This window comes from Lissotriton vulgaris, chromosome 10 (genome assembly GCF_964263255.1).
Source record: "Lissotriton vulgaris chromosome 10, aLisVul1.2, whole genome shotgun sequence".
Lineage (NCBI taxonomy): Eukaryota > Metazoa > Chordata > Amphibia > Caudata > Salamandridae > Lissotriton > Lissotriton vulgaris.
The window spans coordinates 702942162-702955279 of NC_141698.1; the positions used below are offsets into that span (position 1 = coordinate 702942162).

Genomic DNA, 13118 nt, shown 5'->3' on the forward strand with positions numbered 1-13118 from the left:
TGACTATAGTTCCTCGATTAGAGGACGATCCACGTCCTCTCGCAACCCGAAAGTGTGGCTTTCGAAACTGCAAGGTGCCAAGAGATCTGGCTGTTTCTGTGTCCTTTTTAATGGTTTGCAAAGTTTCTTTTACATGTGGGCCAAACAAAGCTTCCCCATCGAATGGCATATCCAGAATCTTAGCTTGCACCTCCTGGCATACGACGTAGCCTTTAACCAGTCTTGCCGGCATAAGACAGCAGCCCCCGCTAGCTGCCTGAAACCAGTGGAAGCCACATCCACTGCAGAGTCGATAATTTCTACCGAGGTCCGTTCTCCATCTTGCAGTATCTTCAGAGCTTCAGATTTTGAAGGCTCCGGAAGCATGTCGATGTATGGTGAGATATCCAACCACATTTGTTGGTCGTACCCACCCAGAATGGCTAGAGAATTGGCCGCACGGACCGTTGTCGCTGCCATCGTAGAGACTCGTTTCCCAATCGAGTCCTGTCACCTACTGTCACTGTCAGGTGGGGCTGTGATTGGGGATGATGGATTTCTAGCCCGTCTTTGGGCAGCTTGCACGATCACAGAATATGCCTTTGGGTGTCCTATAAGGCAAGCTGGAGACTTGTCCGGCGCTTTATATTTTTTGTCTAGACGTGGCAAGACTGGAGGAATAGATGCAGGATTCAACATCACCTTTAGTCCCTCTTTCCATATAAAATCTATAATTGGAATAGCCCGCACTTGTCTCCTTGGCTGGTCTTTAAAGTCATAGAGAAAGCATTCCTCTTTCTTAGTTTCCATAGGGATAAGGAAATGTTGAGTTGCTCTCTCCATAAGAAGGTGAAAGCCTCCAATGTCCACTGGAGGTGAATCGGCAGGAACTGGAGGTGAAGAAGAAGGTGTCTGGATTTGATATTCATCCCACTCCGACAACAAAGACCTCTCATCTACTTCACCTTCCTCTCGCTCTTCATCCTCTGATGAGTGTGCTTCGGCAGAATGGGTAATTTGGAGAGAATTCCTGAAAGGGAAGAGCATACCCATTTTCCACAAGAAATAGAACCCAAAGGTCCGTAGTGACCGATTCCCAATCTTGTAGAAAATGGGTAAAGCTGAACCCCCACAGGACCCACATGATCCAGAAAGGTGGATCTAGGGCTGCTCTGCTGTGACAAGAGGGGGGTGGTAGAGGGGGAGGAGGGCTGACGACCTCGAGGAAGACCCCTGTTCTTGCCTCTATATGATTTATTCAGGGTATTTTGCTGCTGCGGAGGTTGCCTGTAGGTCCGAAAGGATGACCTTCCAAAACCTCTGTATCTTCTGTAACTGGAACCTTTAGGCTGCGCCTAAAGGCCCAGAGACTTAGCGGTGGCCTTGCTGTCCTTGAACCTCTCCAAGGCTGCATCTGCTTTTTTACCAAACAGCCCAGAACCATCGAAAGGGAGGTCAAGAAGCGTCGCCTGCACATCCGGAGAGAACTCCGATGACTTGAGCCAAGCACTTCTCCTCGTGGCAACCGAAGATCCCATAATCCTAGCAACAGAGTCCGCAGTGTCCAGACCACTCTGAATAACCTGGCATGCAGCTGCTTGAGTGTCTGCCAAGACCTCATTAAAATTATGTCTGTCCTCCTCAGACAATTTAGAAGCAAGCTGTTTTGCAGAGACCATTAGTCATGAATGTAACGTCCCAAAAGACAGGTGGCATTTGTCAACTTAAAGGCCATACTTGCTGAGGAGAAAACCTTTTTAGCCGATTGATCAAGCCTTTTAGAGTCTATCTCCGGGGACTTGAGGAAAAGCCCCAGAAGATTTCTTAGAACAGGCAGCTTGAACCACCAGGCTCTCAGGAAAACAATGAGGTGTAAGGAAGTCCGGATCTCCAGGAGCCGCCCTATACCTCCTAGCGACAGACTTAGAAACTGCTGGAGCTGAAAAGGGCTTACGCCAGACCTCCAAAACCGGTTCAGTAATGGCGTCATTAAAAGGCAATAGAGGCTCTATCACAGTGGAGGGAGAATGTAGAACCTCAGTCAAAATATTAGACTTCAACTCAGCTGTTGGAAGCTGTAGATCCAAAAGCTCCGCTGCCTTCCTTATAACTGTGTGGTAAGGAGCCACGTCCTTAGAAGGAGCATCTGAATGAGGAGAAAGCTACCACTCCAGGGACATATCCAGACCACTTGCTTCCTTCAACCCCTCAAAGGAGTCCTCTGACTCTTCAAGTTCACCTTCCTCCATTTCTTCCTCTACACGAGAACGTTGCTCCTCGAAAACGCTTTGCGCCTCTCGCCTGGACCTCATCCTCGGAACCGGCATCGGCGGAGCCAGACACGACTGACGGATCCGGAACCGGCGACGAATATGGATCCGGAGGCACAGCCTGAGTCTAGCGAGGTTGAGCTGACGGCGCCGGAGATGAAGGAAACGGCGTTGATGTCCTCAGCGCCGGGAAATGCCAGGACGGCGCCGCTGGAAGAAACAGCATAAAGTGAGCCTGAGCATAAGTCTGAGGAACTCCCAGATTAAAGGCCATAGGACCCATGGGACCCGAAGGCGCTCCAGAGGGGTACATAGCTCTTGCAAAAACTCCATACATTGCATGAAAGTAATGTGATGGATCTTGACCTGGGCCAGGAAAAGGTGGGTAAGCCCCGGATACAGACGCAGGCTGAGGCATGACCGGACTCGGGCCAACCACCGCCGACGGTGGAGCCCATGGAGCCGAAGATTTGCTAGGTACTAGAGCATCTTCCACCGGAGCAGGAGACTGAAAAAGCACCGGAGAACGAGCTGGCATCAAAGAGCGCGCCGCTGAAGCTTCAGGTGAAGCCAACCGAGCAGTGCCCTGATTTGAGCCTGAAGGAGATGGAGAGACATAATCCTTATGATGCCGAGAGGCTGGAGAAGTCGACTTCAGAGCTGCGTCCTTATCTGAACGGCGTCGAGAGCCGTGCCTCTTCTTTTTCTTGTGCTTCTTTGACTTCGAAGCATGACCCGACGTAGATTTCGGACCCGACCTCGACATTGACCTGGACCTTGATCTCCTTCGACCTCTCTTCTCCTCTCTCATCTTCGCCATGAATAGCTTGGCCTCTCTCTCCTTAACGCTTTCGGTTCATCTTGCGACAGCAAGCACAAACCTCAACATCGTTATCCGACGACAGGCACCAGACACAATCCTCATTTGGGTCAGAGATGGACATATGGCCCCCACACTCCCTACAGGGCAAGTAACCTGACTTCTTTGAAGACATCTTCTAAAAAGAAGCAAGAGAAGCAAGCCAAAAACACAATATAGCAACAAAACCACGGAGAGTCCCAGAAAACCGTGAGCGTTAATGGCTCGGAAAAAAGGGAACTGACGTCATCACGCCGACGAGGCTCTCTTAAGGCTCCAGTGACGTCAGCGGAGCCGTGAGCGGAGCCATGCTTCTGTGAAGTCATCGTCGGCGTGGAGAGCTGCGAAAACTTTCCGAATGCTGATGGCGCAGGGGATATTCACAAGGTGAGGAATCCACTGGCAGATGTATCCATCAGAAACTCTAACACTTAAAGGTTAACATGAGCAAACTGGAAAACACCACCTATACACCAGGCCACGCGCTGGTCCTCAATAGAGGTGAGAATCAATAAGTGCAAAGTATGCTACATCAAGGACATTCATTTGGTATAGAGTACAATCATGCAAATCAGATCAATATTAAGCATTTTGGCACAAATTTAATAGTTCACTTTCTTCTACAGCTTTTGTCAAGGTGTTGTAACATCTACATCCGAGTCCCATCCTGTAGTTTATCATGCTGCTAACTCCCGACCCTCCCCATCTTTTGTTGGTGTGTTGGACTGTGACGGTAGGAATTGAACCAATGAACCCCAAATGTCTTTCCGTCGTGAGGCAGCAGGTAGCTACTCTGCATATGCTTCTTATTGTTCCTTGCAGTATACCATGTCAGATATCCAACATTTTGTTGTTCGGAGTTTGTCTGCTACCCCATCTCATGGCAATACATCTTTTGGCCAGTAAAAGGGTTACACCTAGTAATCTGCGCTTGGACGGTCTCTGGAATTTCACCAGACCCAGTAGACAAATCTGTGGGGCTACTGGGGGATCAGTTCTGATAGCATAGTTCCCAGAGTGTTTGTCACTTCCCCCCAGTACGGCCATAACCAGAGGATATGCCCATGCTACATGCAAAATGTCAGTAGTTTCAACAATGGCTCCGTCGGGTATGAACACAATTACTTTAAATCATGTATTTATCTTTAACTGAAATATAAGCATAACATTCCTACTTATTATGCTGCCTCTGTTAGGCCATAGAAGTGCAAAACCAAACACTGAAAAGGGTCAGTACGATATTTTAATTATTGAATTATTTTTCATTCATTGTTTTGTTTGTTCTTATCAACTGACACCTTTGAATATGCATTAAAATTTACAAAATACGGCGCAACAATTCAATTTAGTGAGCAAAGTGACATAATGTGAAATAAATGTGACACAGTGACATGGTAACAAGTGATCTATATACACGTGCGTGAGGAAATATTAGAGGGAAGAGAAAGAGTTAGAAAGGCCGATTCTTATTTTGCTGACACTCAAAACCAACAAACTATATTGAATAGATGTGGTATGTTGGACATGGTTAGCTGGTCCTTTGTGAGAGTCTGTCGACGTTTCGACCCTTGGACACCTTATTTGTGGGTCTCTAGCGGGTCTTCTTCAGGACGGGGGCAGGTAAGGATAATTGCGCCTGTTGGTTCAATTAAAAATTACATTAAAAACCATCAGGTTTGGATTTTTGCACTAAATTTACATTTATCAGCAAACTGGTAATGGGGATGAAAAATTTTGTTTTTACCAGATCTTCAAGAGTCATACATCCTGATGTTCTATTCGGTCAGGGGGTCTTCTTTTATATTTGATGAATATCTGTGACCAAACATAGTTGTCAAAATTTATACCAATTTGGAATCAAGAGGAGCTCTATTTCAATCCTCCTGAGGTGGAACACTCACCTTTTTGAAAATAACCTTTGGCATTATTCCATGTGTATTCCTATTCACTGGCGAATGTTTTAAAATATCAGGATCCCTTTGTAATGTTTTCCAATATTCTGTAATTAAACAGTTCATATGTATCATCAATATATTGTGTTTAGTTTATATTGGAGTTCTATAATTTATTCCTGACAACCTCATCAGCTTTTCACTCACCATTAATATAAGGCTCTAGTGATGTCTCCGTTTAGATTGAGCACTGATGCCTCGTTTCCTCTTATGTGGCTATCCGTGCATAATCTGGTGATTTATGCGATCTAAAAGTTAAATGAGGGGACAATCAGTGCCAAATACCTCGTGGGTTTAGATGATTATTATTCTAATGGGAACACGACAAGCCTGAATGGTATCGTTTCCACTCACCATCACGAAGGAGTTAACTATCTCGGATCGGATTCCCAATGCGCGTCCGCTCAGCTATGCGGCTTCAGTCATTGAACGCGAGCGAAATACCGCGTTGTATTTCAATTCCGCATTTCGTCTCGTGGACGTTCTGGTTGCCAGGCAACCCTACGCTGATGCGGGATGACATCACGGCGTGTGGTGTTGCTAAGCAATGCGGCAGTAACATTCTTTAGGTCATTGTGAGAATAACGCAGTGCTTCTTGGACTTAAGACTTTAAGTTTAAGCAGCGTATCTTTCTCCTTAATTATATCGCGTCCCATGTGCATATTAATGCCTCTGGTTCAAGAGAACACGAGTAATTCGGTATCGAGGAAATGAATGTTGCCAAGCAACCCGAGGCCAGTGTGGCAAAGCATCATTATTATTCAGTAACCAAACTTACTGATGTCCAATGAGATGTTGTGCAAATCACTCGAATTATGTGTCCGTGTGTTTACTGAAAGGTCCTATTCTACATACTGTGCAAAATGTCAGCCTGGAGGCCTCCACGGCGTATATATTTGGCACCTCCCCGCAATCCATATTTATGTAGTTGTGTCGGCGTATAGTATATTTGTTGTGGGAATTTAAAATGAATTATGTAAAAAACAGTTTGGTGTGAGCATCTTCGTAAATGTTCTCAGTCGCCTGTTCAGAATTTCTATACTGCTCATGTTGAGCTGTATTTTAGTTTAGTTATGAGATGTATACGCGAGGGTGCGGTAAGCAGCATCTATAGTGAATGAAGTGTTGGGGGTTTCTGAGGGAAGGATGGATGAAGGTTTTTGATTGCTAGTAACAGACACAAGTATGTAAAGAGCAGTAGTGGGGTGAGAGAGGTGTCAGGAAGGATGGCTGAGGAGTTAACAAATGATCCCACTCGGAATATGTTGCCATTGGTGTGAAGCCAGAATGTGACCAGAATCTCCTGTGCTGTCTGATCTTGTGTCACAGATATATGTGCCTGGTGTGACAGTGGGAGGGCAGGAGAGTAGAGTGGCACTTTGTCAGCATGTTGCCCTATTTTGCGCTATGCTATAGTGGTACTCTGGGTCATGTTTATCGCAGAGAGGGGGTGCCTGATCTCTTCTGTGGTATAAGGGCAGACAGTGGGATTGGATGTGCTTTGTCTGACTATATATCGATGTGAGGAAGATGGTTGAGTGGGTGTAGCCAGTAATGGGCAAAATGCACTTGAGCATAGAGGTAAAAGAGATGGAGATCCGGGCCCCAAAGCCTCCTTGTGCATACGGACGTGTGAGCTCCCTCCAGCCGACTCTTGGCTGTCGGCCCGCCCACGTAAGCGTACTCAAATAAGATCGCAATTTCAGTATGAAGTGCTGGGTCAGGGTGATAGATATGTTGAGGAATAGATGCAAGAAGCGTGGCAGTAATATAATTTTCGGAGGCACTATGCAGTCTGCCAGAGACATTGACAACCGGACCAAACAGGACACCTGATCTTCCAGTTTGGACAGTGCTCTCCCATAGTTCTCGCGAACCACCAGTTCTGGTTCACGGTGCACCCTGATCCCTAGGTATTTAACCGGGTCTCTTCACCAGAGCAGAAGAAATTCCACAGAGAATTGTTGAGTGCAGGGCATTAGTGGGATAACTACTGATTTAGCCCAGTTTATACTCAAACCGGAGTATCGTTCTATACAAATAAACTCCCTTATCAGTGGTGTTAGATTATCTGCCCGGTTGCAAACATAAAGGACCATATTGTCTGCATATAGGAGATGCTTATAGGCAGCAATCGAAAACACAGTTATAAGGGGTTGCCCTGCGGTGTACCTCTCTAAATGCGTAATGGGTCCGCTGTGTTACCATATATGCGAATTCTGGCAGCCGGTTCAGTATATAATAGATGGATTCAGCGAAGCAAGGTGTGTTGGAACCCCATTTTACGCAGGACAGAAAACATGAATTCCCCACTACGCAGAGCTGAATGCTTTGGCAGCATCTAATAATGCAGCCGCTGCAGGCAATCAGGGTCCAGCTGATGAAACAGAGCTAATATCGTGCGCAGGTTATGTGTCGGGATTGATCAGGTAAAACTTAGTATTGCATCAGGGGTTGTAGTCTGGTGGCTAATATTTTTTAGAAGATTTTAGCGTTGGTGTTGATAAGTGAGAAAGGTCAGTAAGATGATCTGGATTCTTATCTGGTTTGAGTAATGTTACTAACAAAGCCTCCTGGAGAGTTGGGGAAAGAACACCTTGCTCAAAGGCTTCCGCAAACATTGCAAGCAGATGTGAGACTAACAAGTCGCTGAACTCCTTGTAAAATTCGCCCAGCCAGCCATCTGTTCTGATGGGCTTGCCGTTTGGCAGGGAGCAGATCGTGCCCAGACGTCATCCTCAGTGACAAGCTGCATAAAGCATTCCCTATGCCCATCAGACAGCCAGGTCAGGGCAATGTCTTTTAAATAGTCTGCGATCTTATCGACAGAAGCAGTAAGGCATGTGGATTATAATTGTGAATAATAGTATATTAATACCTCTTCTCTCTAACCGTGGCTAGTAGTGTGGCATCTAGTGTTTGTTCATGTTCCCTCTCTAATGCTTGGATAAGTGTTTTCAAGCATAGTGAGCGGCAGGTGGATGCAATGTAAAACACTTGTTTATTTGCTGATACAAACTACAAGCACTGTTACCTTAAAGGCCTCCCACAGTGTTTGTATATTCACCACTGTTACCTGCATGATACTCAAAGTATTCAACAATGGCATGTCTTATTTCATCCCTGAAGACCTGGTCCATAATTACTGCTGTCGGAAGGCACCTTGTGAATTGTCAGAGTGTGCGAGTGGGCATAAGTATTCTATATGTGTTCTATTGTATCCGTCCAGGTACTTACCTCACGGATAGCTAACCAATAATCTATCCTAGACCATGCGTTATGTGTGGATGAGGAATAAGTGCCCTCTCGTCTGCCTGGGTGACGCAGTCTCCAAAGATCAATCAAATCTTGCTCTGCCATACTATCCCCGAGTACCTTGGCTGCTAGTTTGTCATACCAGTAAGTATGGGTTAAGCTGCCCATTGCTGGGTCAATGCAGGTATTTAAGTCTCTGCCTGATCTGTGCATAAAATGCAGGGACATCAGTGTTCGGTCCATAAACATTAACTAATGTCAGGATGGTACCACTAAATTTCCCCTGCACAACAACATAACAGCTTTCTGTGTCAACAGTCGTGTGTAATACTGTAAAAGGGGTCCCTTTTGTTAACCAGTAAAAGAGCCCCGCTGGCATATGTAGAGTAGGAGAAGGCTATGCGTATGGATGGCCATCTAGCACCCACGTTTAGTTCTGTGTGTTGAGTGAGGTGTGTTTCCTGGAGGAACGCTACTTGCACACTGTGGCGGTCCAAATAGGGCACAACCTGTCTAGTCTAACACAGGTTGTTCAGTCCTCTAATGTTCCATGTAGATAGGGTCAAAGGTCTTAATGCCGGCACCATAGTGTATCCTGGTATAGCATCTTAGAAAGTAGCACAGGATGAAATATGCAATATCAAGCAGTGTAACTGTTGTGTCAGTTCTATTGATGTCATTGAAAACAAGTTTTGACCCAAACATGTACCCACCCCCCTCCCACTCCAACACCCCACTTGTGTCGGAGACATTACCTTTACCTAGACAAGCTCCTCCAGAAAAACCCACCCCTCACCCCCTACAAACAACTCAACTTTATAGAAAGAGTGTGGTGCACACATGTGGTGCACACATGGGGGCAGAAATGGCATGCCGGATACCCCCACAGTGTGACACATACAGAAGGGGGCCGCCCAGAAGTGATAATCAGTGTGCCCATAACATAGCATCCATATGAAAACCATAACACGCTTCTCTTTTGCAATAAGATCTCTAGGAATATTCCTGGCCCAACCCGACAAGGGAGGCACTGGGCAGAAATATCAGTTACCAGCAGACAGCTCACTGTCCCGCCCAGCAATATGTGGACAGTCTATGGATTGTACGCAGAGTCACAGTATATTATGGGACCATGCTGAACAAAGTAGTGTTAGTTCGGGTCATCTAGGCCGGAGGGAGGTACCTGTTCGCCAGCGTCCCCCCCTGGGAGATTTCCGTCTATTGCCTGTCATCTCTTGCTGCTGTATGAATTGTTGTAGACTTTTTGGATCTCTGAAGACCTTTAGCGCGCCTCCTTTTGTTATCTTGAGGCGAATAGGGTATAGGCGATATTCATTTCTTGGAGCTTCCTCTTTACTGGTAGAAAATTCTTTTGTGCCTCTTGGACCTGGGTAGATGGAGATTTCCTCGCCCTCATATCTGAGGATCCGTAATTCCCTGAAGTGGCGCAATGCCACACCATGATTTCTGTAGTTCAGGATCCTCACTATAATGGGGCGAGACATTGCCCCAGGCAGCGGCTGGGGCACAAGCGATTGGTGAACCCGCTCTACTACAAATATGTCTGAAAAGGCATTCCGCCCTAATATGTCAGCGAATAGCTTTTCTATGAATCGCTCCTTATTGCGTGTATTTGTGGACTCGGCAATTGCAGCCATTCTGAGGTTGCTGCATCTGGAGGGTGCCTCCAGGCCCTCGGCCTTTGTGTGGAGCGATTCCAAAACTCCCTCCATCTTCTTTTAGGTCTCTGCAGCGGTTCCCTTTGTGTCTTCCGAATCGGACACCCTGCGCTCCACAGTGTCTAGACGCTCTGCGTGTTTGTCCATTCTCTCCGACAGTCTATCCACGCGATATGCAAGAGCGTCCAGTTTCCCATCAATGGCCGTCAGAGTGACCTGTATTGCAGAGAGGATCTGGTGCAGATCCCCCTCCGATCCCGGATTCCTGGGTTCCTGGAACTCCGGCCCGCACCCATTGTCGCCTGGTTCTCACTTCCCGGCCGCTGCCACTTGTGCTGCTCAAAGTGTAGCCTTGACCACATTTTATCCGTTTTCCCCATTGCTCTATTCGCATGGTACAGGGAGGGTGTGTGAGAGAAGTAGATACCCGCTTCCAATGGCCCTCAGAGACACAACAGACCAGTCAGCAGTGCCTCCACTAAGTGGCCCGATGGGAGGCTCAAAGTGTTAATTATGAGTGCCCACGCAGGAACCCAGATAGGATCTGTCTGCAATGTTCCCACACCCAATCCAGCTCGTATAATATCAATCCCAGAGCCAGGTCAAATGATGATGATCTGTGGTGAAGTCGGCACGGTTTTGGTTGCAGGTCCACTGCAGCTACGCAATCGAAAGGTAGGCCCGGAGCTCCTTCAATTGTTTTTGAGAGGTTAACAGTGGTCTCATTCCAGGAGACCAGCGATGGTTCTGGCAGGTGCAGAGCAACCCGCCTGGTCGTTAGTGCAGAGCAATGTGTGCGCAGGGCAGAGCAGCAGGCATCACGGGCCGCTATCAGGCCTTCAAGCCCTCCCCGCAGTTATAAACAATGCGCCGGCTCTTCAGCGATGAAGGCGATCCAGGCCCTGCGGCAGACAGGCCAGGATGGGGAGGGGCGCCACCCCACCACCTCGGTCACAAGGGCTCCTAAAGCGTAGACAGCGACAGTCAAAACCGCCAGCCCAGCACAGAGTTCCACAGCGGGCCACCTGCATTCCCCAGCTCAGGGCAAAGGGCCCACGATGTCGCGGTCCGGCACGCCCAACTCCAATGCCGGCTTCCACGGGGTCTGTGGAGGTTCCATCCATTGGGTCACGGGATCGCACCCGCGAGCGATGATCTGGGGGAGCACACCACCCACTAGCAGCTGTCGCCTCCTCCTCCTCTGCGAGGAGCATGCTCCCTGATTCACCAGCCGGCGCTGCCTCTCCCCAGCCTGCCCAGTTACGGCCTCCGATGTTGCACAGTCTACGGTGCTACGGTATAGATTTCTACCCCTCAGTCGTGCTGGATCCACTCAGGCACACCAGAACGGGTGACAGAAGGCGCTGCGATTTGCTATGGCGCAGGATGTTTCAGGATAGATTCGCATGCCGAAGGAGCTCGCTTAGGAAGTGGCCATTTTTTAACCAGGCAAGCTCCGCCCTAGGAACAGTTATATTAAAGCTAATAGCTTCCAAAACCACTGGAAAAGTCAGACAAGTGTTCACAACATACAAGTTTAAAACCCAAGGAAAATAAACACACTGGAATATATCACTATGAGTCAAAAGAAACCTTGCGAGAAATGCTCGACTGCATCTTAAGACATTGAGCTGGTTATAAACTGCTCTAGAAATAAGCAAAATATTACTATTCAAATAGTGCTTGGAAAGTAATCAGGATCAAAAAAGTATACTTGCAAAAAAAGCAAAAAGTTGCATTCTACTCACGCCTTTAAAGCATATTGCCAAGAAAAGAATGATTTATGTGGTTTATTAAACGTGGTTTGTTGGTTGTCTTTGATTGATATTTTGATTGCCCTCTCAAGAGCCTGTAGGGTTGCATAACTGTTGCGAGAATAAAACGCAATTCAAAAACAGAACGGAAAGATATCTTTTACAAAGTAACCTTTCAATTAACTCAATTAACCCGTTAAGCGCGCCGCAAATTCCACCCCGGTGCGGACGTTCCATTGCGCAGGCGGAATCGGGACGTTCAGCGGACGTGCGCAGCACTAGCGAGGTAGTGCACGCGACGTCCGCCGAACGTTCGCAGCGCTTAACGGGTTAAGAGTGCAATAAATGGTCAATAAATATAGCCACCAAAACAATTAGGCATTTCTCATCAGAAAATAAGGCAAAAGGTGACCTTCGTTCATGGTGGCAACATCCTAATCCAGCTCCTTTTCTTTTATGCTTGATGTTTCTGGCCCTGAGTGCAAAAACGGAAAGATTGGTCAGTCAATTTGGTTGAAAACTATAGGCAAAAATGTCTCCAAAACAGATTGAAACTAGTCTGTGAAGAGGGCCAATGAAATATCAGTTTGTATTTAATATTCTCAATAGAACAAGAAAGTATGCTACGCTTTGATCAACGGTGTTACTAATCCAGGTTTTTACAACATCAAAGAACAAGTTACTTACCTTCGGTAACGCCTTGTATGGTAGAGACTCTATCTAGCTGCAATATTCCTCAGGCGTCAGACTAGATACGGACGTTTTTAGGCAGCACACATAAGCGCTGGTATGTGGCATTTTTCAGCTCTATTTCAGCATCATCCACGCTGGAACTGACGTCTGCGATAACTCTATAGGTACCACCCCGCATGCTAATGTCAGTTACTTTTGCAACTTTCCACACCAGGAGCACAGAATCACAATGAGAACTGACCACTGGTATGAAATACCAAGGTCCTGAGAAGGGTGTTCCCTGCACTGCAATCAACTTACAAAACAGGGAGGATGGGTTGGTAAAGAATCTGCAACTGGATAGAGTCTCTACCAGATAAGGAGTTACCGAAGATAAGTAACTTGCTCATCTGATAAAGATTTCTAGCCGGAGATTCCTTACCTTAGAATAGATACCCAAGCAATGCCTCCCCGGAGTTGGGTCTGTAAAGCCAATTTAAACCAAAACGTCCTACAACACTGAACAGTCTAAATGCCCGTCACAATGGACTTGACTGTCCAGAGAGAGAGTGTGGTAAACATATGCAAAGAAGCTGATGTTGTTGCCTGGCAAATGTCCAGAATAGGTACTCCGTGGGCTAACAAGGTGATCTCAGCCTTAGCTCTGGTGGAATGAGAACGCAATTCTTCAGGGGGT

General features: G+C 46.9%; 1 protein-coding gene across 2 annotated transcripts in view; it reads right to left on the reverse strand.

Moving 5' to 3' along the window:
• CREM (cAMP responsive element modulator) overlaps nt 1–13118 on the reverse strand; it is a 791294-nt gene that overhangs the window by 631995 nt on the left and 146181 nt on the right. For both annotated transcript variants that reach the window (XM_086941526.1, XM_086941525.1), the window contains exon 2: nt 12162–12224. The gene's annotated coding sequence lies outside the window, so the exon portion shown is untranslated. The remainder of the gene's footprint in view (nt 1–12161; nt 12225–13118) is intronic.